Source organism: Denticeps clupeoides, chromosome 7, assembly GCF_900700375.1.
Source record: "Denticeps clupeoides chromosome 7, fDenClu1.1, whole genome shotgun sequence".
NCBI classification, from domain to species: domain Eukaryota; kingdom Metazoa; phylum Chordata; class Actinopteri; order Clupeiformes; family Denticipitidae; genus Denticeps; species Denticeps clupeoides.
This window is the reverse complement of record NC_041713.1, coordinates 15,755,142-15,765,086: the sequence shown is the minus strand read 5'-3', so window position 1 is coordinate 15,765,086 and position 9,945 is coordinate 15,755,142. Positions and strand designations below refer to the sequence as shown.

Genomic DNA, 9,945 nt, shown 5'->3' with positions numbered 1-9,945 from the left:
TACTGGTGTTTGTATTTGCATTATTCTGCATGTATTAGGAGTGATTAAGTCTATTTCGAATGATAAAATACCTATATGCAGATTACAATTTGAGCATAACAAAACCTTGGCCCTGATAGACGCCCATTCATTTTAAAGGAGGGCTATCCCGCCCCAAGATGGCGGTTCTTTTGACTCATTCGCTTCCACATACGGGCCCATTCAACAAGACCATGTCACATGACCCGCGACGTCCTGCTGCGCGTCGCTCATTCCCAGAATCGGAGATGGGCGGGAGCTGAACTAAAGGTTTCTCAACGAAGTCTACATGGTCGCGACAGTCATTGATAAATACAGCGTGAAACCACACACAAATTTCCATTAAGGTCGTGAATATTCCCTTGATGCATATGCATATGGGTGGTAGTAGCCTAGTGGGTAACACACTCACCTATGAACCAGAAGACCCAGGTTCAAATCCCGCTTACTACCATTGTGTCCCTGAGCAAGACACTTAACCCTAAATTGTTCCAGGGGGACTGTCCCTTGTAACTACTGATTGTAAGTCGCTCTGGATAAGGGCGTCTGATAAATGCCATAAATGTAAATGTAAATATGCATAGCAAAATGTGGTTGTACATGCCCAGTGTAGAAATCCTGCTTGAAATTTCTTTAATGAATGTTGAAATATTGTGATGATATATGTAATCTGCAATAAAAGAGTCGAAACAAATGACACGTGGAGTTGGTTATGCTGGTATTGTTGTATTTATTTGAATAGTCTTAGAAATAAAGATTTTCCTGGCTTGTCTTGGACACAGGCGGGGGGGACTTCAGGGAAAAATGGTTGGGAATACTGCACTAGACGGAGCCACAGAATACTACATGGTACCATGGTACTAAACAACATACAATGAGCATCAAGATAATCACAATTTTAATGATAATTGCACTCTTTAAATCATGCTACCTTATCTATGGTCATTGTGTAAAAATGTCTTTATCTATCTATCTATCTATACACACACACACACACACACACACACACACACATATATATATATATATATATATATATATATATATATATATATGGTAGCATATGGTTTAAGCACGCATATTAAAGTTTTAACTGTGTTAATTATGTCACATGGCATGCTGCATGAGCAGTATTGCTAAGGAACGGTGAACTGTTTCATCGCAGAAGCTAAACTCTCTAAGGTCTGAACGGTCTCTGTAAGGATTTAAGCACATCTGTGGTATAATTACAGTAATAAATACAAATATAAATATTTATTATCATGTATTGGATCATGTGTTGGACTTGCTAAATTTGGTTGTCCAGGCAACTACAATGACAAGAAAAGGTCTTGAATCTTGATTAAAACTTTGATTCCATTTTCCAACACAAGGGGACTCTATTGTACTCTTTTTCACACACTCTATTCTGTGGGAGGAAACCTTTCTTCCCTTCTTTCCTTTATATTTTTACATTCAGTTGGGTAATTAAGTTAAGGGAATTAAAACAGAGCTATAAATATATTGTAGATTAATGCATTGATATACATATTCTACAGTTTCAAGAGTCAATAAGAGGTCTTTCCTCCACACACACAAAATGTACAGGCCGACCGAAGACGTTGCTTTGGCGTGTGGATCTTCGTGAGCAAGTGTAGGTGTGTGTACAGTGGCACAGATGGTTTGGTCAGCTGTGCTCCCTGGCTCCTCGTGTCCTTTAATCTTCTCTTGTTCTGTGTGTATTCTTTCATGGGAGGAATAGGCTTCAGATTCACAGCCTGGAGGGAGGAATAAACAAGCACCTCTGGGAGATGGGTAGACAGACAGGCAATGAGTGGGGGAGGAGATGAGGAGGGTTCGGGGTGATGGGTTGCTGCTGCTCCTCTGCCTGTTTGCAGAGAGGCGCATGGAAGTGAAGATTGTTCAATCAAAATTTCTTAAAAAACAAGACCACGTCACATAAATTCCCAAGGTGTTCCGTCCACATGCATATTTAATCCACATTACAGAACACCTTACATTTCCTTCCTCTCGATTTACACACGTTTAACACTAACACTGTACTAACACATTAATGTGCTTTTCATGCAAATGAAATATTTGAAAAGTTTGCACCCAAGGGTGCCAGACTGCAGTTGAGCTAGCATATTGATATTTATAGTTTGTTCATTTGCATCCCCAGCTAGTTTTTGTGATACAATATGCATGAGGTTCACCGAGCTTCTCCAGAACCTCAGAGAGAAAGGCTGGCCTTGAGGGCTTTTTCACTTGATCAAATATCCTACGGTTGTTTCAAAGGCCTTCAAAAATGAATAAGGCTCATTACCATTGGGAATGAGTCAGTGGTGCACACCACAGATGTTACGTTGAAAACTTTGACCTGTTTTTTCCCTATTCAGCAGCACCTTTTCTATTCTTCTTTTTCATCTCCGCAACCTGCCTGCAGTAAACACAAAGTTAGCAAGGAAAGAAAGGAATATTTACACATAAAAGACACATATATGTTTTCAATATCAAATGCTATGTAACTGTCTCAGCAGGTAAACCTGGGGTGTTTCCACTGGAATAAAATGAAGGATTTGAATGGTAATGAACAAAAATCTCCTCTTTTCCTGCAAAGTAACAGGATCTCGCACAGTGCCAAGTCACTACCTCATTATCACGCCAGAGAATAAATATTGTATAGAGTGACAATAGAAAACATTGTGTGGAGATGTGCAGAAAAAACAAATAATGTTCTCCACTACTATGTGCCAGTCAGGATTATTCTTTTGTCCAGTTTAATTCCTATTGTTCAGATAATTGCCTGGCTTTCAGTTAGATGTGAAGTCATAAAAAATTTGCCTCAAATTCTTTTTTTTTTTTTTATCACTTTGTCATATTTGGTTTTGGAGCCTTCGGCACAACGGATGATTGTGTAATCTTTACGCACAAACAAGTTTATTCTCCATTTTGTTGTTTTTTCTTCTTTGTCTTTTTAGTCTAGAAAATAATGTGTTTTTATAACTATTTTAAATGTATATTGTGCCACTGGGTGCTAAAACAATATTCATTTCATGCTGGTAGAAAGTTTGTGGTGGGACCTGCTTGATCAACCAGATGCAGTGTGGAGTTGTCAGGGTCATGTGACTCGTGGGTTTATTGTACTGTTCAAGTAACAGCTGCTTGCAATGTATAAAATCTTCTTCCCTGCACATGCTGTTCAGAGGTTACTAAAGTTCAGACATTTTCTGAGGCGCGCCCTGTACGTTTAGTTCATTTTTCAGCTATTTAAAATGATAACTAAGTTATTTATATTTTGTGTGAGGTTATAGCATATTTTCACAGAGGGTGGAAGAAAATAGTTTAGAAGTATAACATTGCTAATTATTTTCTTTTGTTTTTGGTAGTTTTGTCTGGTTATTTCATAAAATGAGCAGAGGTCAGATGTCAGATGGTGATTATTTGTCTTATGTTTCAAATCTCAAAAGGATAAAAAAAAAATGCTAAGCACACCAGAACAGCCTATGCATCGTTTTTGATTACTGGAGATGAAGTGGACTTTCAGTCGTTGCATGTGGAATGCACACAGAATTGATCCATCCTCTGAACATCTTTGGTCCCTGTTGGTCCTTGAAATCAATCTCGCTCTACACACAGCCTTAAAACCACCTTCCCAGCTCGGATTCTCCCTCATCAAGTTCAAGTTGAAGCACTTCAATTTCATATCTGCACTGACCTACACAATGAAATGAACTTCGGTACTCATCTAGATGACAAAAAGGGGGAAAAACACACTGAGTCGTGGGTATGAGTGAAAATTAAAAAAAAAATTTAATGGTGAGAAGATATGAAACACATCCGGCTGTTAAAAAAAAACCCTACCTAAACAGTGCACTAGATTGCAGAAAGCATTATCCATATGGGGCAGGAGAAACCGCTCATGTTTTCAGGTTTTTGCAACGTGCTGGAGAGAAAAATTATGCTTTAGTTCCAAAGATCACATGACAGTGTGGTATCACGTGAGGCTGCGGACCATAGCTTCGAAACAGGTTTTTTTTTTTTTTTATTATTTTACTTAAGAAACTATGTGTTAGGCAAACCCCACCACAAACACTACCAAACAGTATGGTAGTGTAATTAATAATGCCACTTTAATTTACTTATTTATTTGTGGCTTAATGAACAGCCATTTTATTTGGCACAACTGATGTGTATTCAAAATGGAAATGCACACATAATCCCGTTTGCATTCAATTGGACATTGCTACTTTCTGTAAATGTTCTTTTAAATGCAAATATCCAATCCTGTCTAGTATTGTAGTGTTCTCCAGGAAGCTATGAATACGAGTAACACAATATTTTGTAACACACCCTTGCCCTCCAGGTGTGTTATTCTGCCTTCGCCTTCGCAACAACTGCACCAGCAGTTCTCCAATAACCCCTACCTTCCAGTCACAGCAAATGTTAAGGATATTGTTTTCCTCATTGTTTTGTGTCATATTCTCAAGTAATCGTCAAGGTTCAAGTTCACCCTCTGTTGGGTGCCCTGTAGGTGTCTCAGTGGAGTGGAGTTTGATCGGGCCTTTTCCCTGCATATACCATTTCAGAGAAGTCGGTAAAGATGTCCCAGATAAAACCGATACATTATCCACCAAATATCAGGACATCCAATTCAACTCTAAGGTCTTTATTTTTACTTTTTCACAAAGTTTCATGCATATTTTTATGCAAACACAGGTGGTACAAAGATAACCAAGCTACATAAGATATTGTTCAGGATGCTTACAGTTGTCAGGATTGCCTGCAGCTGGGCTCCACACCTGACTTTAATCCTGACGCCCCATAAATGCCGGAAGTTTCCGCCCGTTCGGGGTCGCTGGCATTTTCGTGGACTCTGCACGAACTTGACCTGGTTTTGTTTTGAGTGTTTTGAGTTCTGGCAATCGCCACACGCCTACGGGTTAGTTTATGTTCGTAATTTAAGTTAAATTGTTTTCGGCCACCGCGCCATTGTTTATTTGTATTTCGTTATTGTTTGTTATAATAAAACCCCCTTCCCAGCATGTCAGACCTCTGCGCTTCCTTCCCCCGTAAGTCCGTAGTCGTGACAACAGTTATGGTCATAGCACCTTCTTCCTGATAAACTGATATTCCTGAGAGGAGAAGCTTAAGTGCACACATTTGCCTCAAATAGGAATTTTGATTCATTAGAAAGCACCCACGTATTGTGATGTTATGAGTCAGTGTGAAGAATTTTTTTTTAGATTTTTATGCATGGCAGCATGTGATGGCTGTTGAACTGATGAACTAACTGAACACAACTCCAAAGCTCAAAGACATAGCAATAATGTTATAAAATTGTCATTTTTTTTTTGTAGGTAAAAACAATTTACAGGGTGGGCCATTTATATGAATACACCTTAATAAAATGGGAATGGTTGGTGATATTAACGTCCTGTTTGTGGCACATTAGTATATGTGAGGGGGCAAACTTTTCAAGATGGGTGGTGACCATAGTGGCCATTTTGAAGTTGGCCATTGGATCCAACTTTTGTTTTTTCAGTGGGAAGAGGGTCATGTGACACATTAAAAGAAAAACAATGGTGTGCTTGGTTTTAACGTAACTTTATTCTTTCATGGGTTATTTACAAGTTTCTGACCACTTATAAAATGTGTTCAATGTAACCAACCATTCCCATTTTATTAAGGTGTATCCATATAAATGGCCCACCATGTACTTACAAAACTATACAAAGCAAAAATTAAGTGGGGTGGCTACTCTCTAAAGGTACAGATATCTAAGGAGCAGTTCTTTCTTGTTGTCTTTATTCATGTAAATCAAGAAGGTGTCTTATCTGTGGCGCCAGTCACACACACACAAGGGTTCTAAGCACCCCCAGCTGATGCACACTTGGCATTAGTGATTGGAACCCATATATGCTGGTTTTCTCCCTCACTCCCTTGTCCTGCATTATTCTGTTTAGTTCGTGGTTATGCTACATGGTTCGCTTTACGTTTATGGCCATCGTGCCTCTGTTCTTTTCAGATAATAAAATATATAAACTATGAGCAGCAGTTTGAAAACAGTGCAATACGTCTGCTTTTAGACACAATTGGCACAATCGGTTCAATTACAAAATAATGACTTGGTATTTGTCTCTTTTGCTGTGACACAATGGCATTTGTAGCAATCAATGAGGCTCGTCCTCTAGAATATATGGTTACCTTAAAAATTATTCTGTAATAAATATGTAATTAATTGTGGTTGTGGTAGAGTAACCACACCTTTTCACTTTTTGATTGATGTTAAGGGTAACATCAAACATAATTATTTTTGCTTTTATATAGGTTAGTGGTTCCCTAATACTGTATCTGAAGTCTTTTTTTTACAAAATTCAGCCTTGGTGTCCTTTCTGTGTCTGTAGCTTTTAATGCTAATGAGGAGGAGCGAGGCGGGACGAGGAGGAGAGTGGCCTATATAACTGATGATGGAAAGGACATCATCACCGTCATTCACCAACCACAATGTTTGCAGTACACAGGAAGTAATGTCTGCATTTTTCCAGAAAAAAATTAAAATGAACCCGCTGGTTTTTCAGTCTCGCGTCACTGAACTAGACAAAATACACTTGTGCTCATTTTTACATCCAGGCACAGAGCAACTGCAATTGCTTTGCATGTTTGGAAGCAATGATGGACGGTGGAGATAACATTTTAGGGGAGGGGTGGGAAATTCTCTGGGTGGACAAAGTATGAGGACAAATTCCAGATCCAACCGTCTGAGCTGCCGCTCTCTGAACAGCAAGCAGAATGACCAAATCACCATTCACCATTTCTAGTCACTGCAGGACCATAGACAGGCTTGGGGAACTCATTTTAATGTTAAATAAGTGAAATTTTCATGTCAGGGGACTTTTAAAAACATCCCAAACATCTGACAACACTGCAAACTTTGCTTCAAACCGAGCATTTTCAAACAATTTTCACCACCAATATACATTTCTGAGCTGGTCAGCACTGAAAATAAAATTAATTCTGGCCTAATAATCAGGTCTGTCTGAAAGTACAGAACTTATCAAACAGAATAAGACAAGAAATGAATTGAAAGACCACTGTACCCTATTCAATATGTTCTGACCATATGTTTAACAAATGAAATATCCACTGTGTTTTCAATATTCTCTTTAAATGTAAAGAGTCACTTTAATTTCAATTTACTTACTCATATCATCCATTGACTCAAAACATATCACCACAGTAGCTGTTAAAAGATGTTTATGTTGTTTGATTTTAATGAAATTAGTGGCTCATTAATTTATCTACCATATATCTACATTTTACATTTATCCAGAGTGACTTACAATCAGTAGTTACAGGGACAGTCAGTCCCCCCCTGGAGACACTTAGGGTTAAGTGTCTTGCTCAGGGACACAATGGTAAAGTGGGATTTAAATCTGGGTCTTCTGTTTCATAGGCGAGTGTGTTACCCACTAGGCTACTACCATGCACCTAAACTATCATTCCTTCAAAACAAGAATGTCTTCATCCTACATTTTGCCCTTTTTTACTGGTTACAGTTCAAATAATTAGTGGTGGTTTCAAAGAAATGGGCCAATCGTGTACATTGGATGACACCCTATAGAGAGCCCCCTCCCAGACCCACCTCCCACCCCTTCGTCTTTGATGCGACTGCCCTCCCAGATGAAGCTTTATTCCCTCTTCAGAGGCATTAGAATCTAATGGCCAGCTGCTGTTCGTCCAGCGACTCCTTGTGTTTGAATGTGCGTGTAGCTGTGTGTGTGTGTGTGTGTGTGTGTGTGTGTGTGTGTGCACATTCAACAGTCACATTGCTCATTTTCAGCGTGCGGTGCAAAGGACCAATCGGGCGCCTTCTTCAACTCCAGCTCCTTTGCTAGTCAGCGTAATTTCTTCTAGAGCCCTACGATGAGGAGCACTGCGAACAATACAAAGTCTTTGTGGGAAATTTGTGTTTCCAGTGCGTTGCCATCAAGACAAATGCATGTGGCAGGCGACACCGAGGGTCTTCGCCGGGATGATCTGAATGGAAAATCGGTCATTGTGGGAAGGGTATGCTGGGGCTGACCCTGACTGCTTCCAGACAGGCAAGTGTGAAATTAATATGAAAGGTAAGCAGCTGACAACATTATGGAACAAAAGCTATATCATCACTCCGCCGGGTTTTTCCACCTTCTCTCCATTGCCACACTCCTCTGCTCCCTTGTCCACGTTGTTTTCGTGCGTTCTGTTCTAAATGTGCCTGCCTTTGCTGCAAGCGAAATGCAACGAGGACGCATAAAGCCACACATTTCTTACCTCGGTATCGTGGTATTTAAAGGTGAGGTGGTCTGCCGCCGAAGACCGCCCTTAAGATGAAGGCTTTGCGTTTCTTTTCTTTTTCTTTTTTTTTCTCAGGACACCGGAGAACGGTTTGAACTTTGCTTAGCAAATTCTTTTTTTTTTGCTCTCTGTCATTTTCAGTTTCATCATGCTTTAAAGTCAATAGCCGCTAATAGAAAGTAGGTTATTTCTAATGTTTACCCAGCAATTAGGAGCAAATCACTCATGCCTGTGGGGTCTGTTGCCATAGTTACACTAGGGTTCTAAGGACTATCATCTGGTCCTCGATTCCACCAATCAGGAGACAGGGCTGAAGCTGCAACATAAAGTAAAGATGCACATCTTTCGGCAACACACTAGTAAGAAACAGATCCATGAGTATAAGAAAGTACTCCAGGGTGGCAAGTAGGCGACTGCGCCCAGTCATGGCGGACGGCAAAAATCCGATCGGAGGAGACACCCAGCAGGAGAGGCAGGTGAGAGCATCATCCATTTTGAGACTTAAGTCTCATCATTGTTCACCGAGGCTGCTCTATTGAGGGCAAAAGAAAAGAAAGACAGTAGTCAACAAGATTAGCCGTAACATTTACCGCCAACGATAAAAAACATGGGAAAGATTCATAAGGCGGCCATGGTGGACGATGATCGATGGAAGAACGAAAGCGGGATGAAAAGCGTACGTTCGCACTTTCCAAAAAATTATTATCAAAGGCTGTCCGGATCAATTTTTTCTCCCAGAAACCGCGATCAAAGAGCTCCAGCCGAGCTCTTGTTTAGATTTGGATTCATATAATTTTGCCCCGCCTCGCGGCAGAAGAACAACAAAGTTAATTTGATCGCGCCTTGAGTAGCTGCGTCTTTGTGTCTTTTCTCAATGTTTTATGCAGAAAATTTGGCCTAGATTAATCATATTGCTCTAAATCTCATTACTCGGAACATCTGAGGGATAGAACATCTTCAAAGGCTCCATTGAAGGGCTTTAAAATTCAGGCCTTCCAGAGATCAAAGGCCTCAGAGCTTGAGATGAATATTTGTTTGCAGCCAACATGTTTAGAAGGGACTGAACATGGTCAGTGAATTTCGGTGTTGTGGCGGAACAGCCGCCTGCACTCCATGTTTGTGCCGCCCCCCCTGCCGAGCGGCCCATGAGCCTGTCGATACAGCAATATGATGTCAGTCGGAGGAGAAGAACCCCCGCGACAACTACAGAGGGGGCTGCATGTGAAAACACAGGAAGGGGAGGAAGAGAGAAAAGACAGAAGATCCATCGACGGCGGAACCCTGTTATGATTAAAGATGGCGGCCGGGCATGCCGCAGACTGCGTAACGCTTGAACCATTCTGACGACAGACAATCGGAGTAGCCAGCACCTCGGCACAACAAACATACACACCAAGACTATGGTAGGTACACCATCTCTATGCCTTTGAGTCTTTGGGCACGACGGCGGTGGATTTACATATCTCAAAGTCGCTTTGTTTTGCTGCTCCATTTTTTTTTTTTTTTTTTTTGGTTTATTTTTTTGTCTTTCCTTCCCCTCTTAATTTTTTCCGGTTCACGTTTTCCTGCTGCACGCCGGATCTGCTCTGGCCTCCTTATTCTTCAGTT

The 9,945-nt window shown here is 40.5% G+C and overlaps 1 protein-coding gene across 6 annotated transcripts in view; it reads left to right on the top strand.

Annotated features, from left to right (window-relative positions):
- The first annotated feature begins 7,894 nt into the window (after positions 1 to 7,894).
- axin1 (axin 1) overlaps positions 7,895 to 9,945 on the top strand; it is a 38,680-nt gene continuing 36,629 nt past the window's right edge. The window contains exon 1 of one of the 6 annotated variants that reach the window (XM_028987047.1): positions 7,895 to 8,126. The gene's annotated coding sequence lies outside the window, so the exon portion shown is untranslated. Of the gene's footprint in view, positions 8,127 to 8,571; positions 8,814 to 8,865; positions 9,741 to 9,945 lie in introns of those variants that run through there. The other 5 variants (XM_028987051.1, XM_028987045.1, XM_028987052.1 and 2 more) reach the window with 5 other exon arrangements.